Raw genomic sequence first — 1,112 nt, 5'->3', positions numbered from 1 at the left:
GTACTGTATCATAAAGGATTTATTTGTTCACTAAATTATTTTTTAAATGTCTTTTGGAATTATATTTTTCCTAAGTAGTGTTCAGATATATATTTATTTTTATTTGTGCTTTCTTTGACAACTGAAGGAAGAACCCCTTTTTAATTAGGCATAAATCAGACTTCATTGGCTCAAGTCCACAGACTACAAACCAAAATCATGACTTGGTCATGATTCTCAGCCAAAGGTGTTAGTATCATGTGGATTTATATTGAGGTCTTCAAGAGAACTACTAAATTTTCCAGAACATATAATGTCCCAATAGTGCGAGAGTCAGGGAAGATTAGAAATATGGCAGCGAGGTTTTTACAGATGGTGTGCCCTTTACAGAAAGGTTCATCCATGATAGGCTCAAAACATTTTAAGACTGGACTCATATCCAGGGCTTCAGTTATCTTGAGGACTGCAGAATCTATTATGTAAATTTAAGTGAAATACTTGAATTGAAAGTAAAATTGGCTTCTCTTAACTTTTAAATGGGAGATGCTCTTCTCTTTATTATAATCTAAGTCAGTTTAAAAAGTAACTTTCAGTTACTAATGGGCTCTATAAAAATTCTGTTGGGTTTAATAGTTTACAACGGTTTTACTCAGACTTCTATTCTACTCCCCTCCCTGTTCATTCTTCCCATTATTTCCCCAAACCACTTCAGATAGGGCAACTGCAATTAGAAGTGACGGAATGAAAATAGATTAATTTCCTTTTACCTCTGACACTGGCAGCTCTCAGTCAAGAAAAGATTGGTAGAAAGTAAGACTTTTACATCACTTCTTTTTTTCTTTTTTGGGCCTTCAGTTAAATTCAAGGTGAAAGAGGGCACTGGTGATACAAAAGGATACAGTATATTTAATTTCTGACAAAAGCTGCAACCTGCAAGTGTTTGTCGCTAATGAATATAGTTTATAGATTTATAAACCATTTGTATATGAAGAAAGAGGAAGAGGGGAGTGTCTAAGATGGTTACAAAACTGGATAAACATGATAAAAGGATAAAATTACTTTTAAGGGGAAAATGGAATAAAAATAATTATATGATGATGAATATGATAAAGCTTGTTTCAGTAAGCAATAGA

Source organism: Ailuropoda melanoleuca, chromosome 5 (genome assembly GCF_002007445.2).
Source record: "Ailuropoda melanoleuca isolate Jingjing chromosome 5, ASM200744v2, whole genome shotgun sequence".
Classification (NCBI taxonomy): Eukaryota; Metazoa; Chordata; class Mammalia; order Carnivora; family Ursidae; genus Ailuropoda; species Ailuropoda melanoleuca.
The sequence above is the reverse complement of the archived record's forward strand: the minus strand, read 5'-3'. Positions refer to the sequence as shown.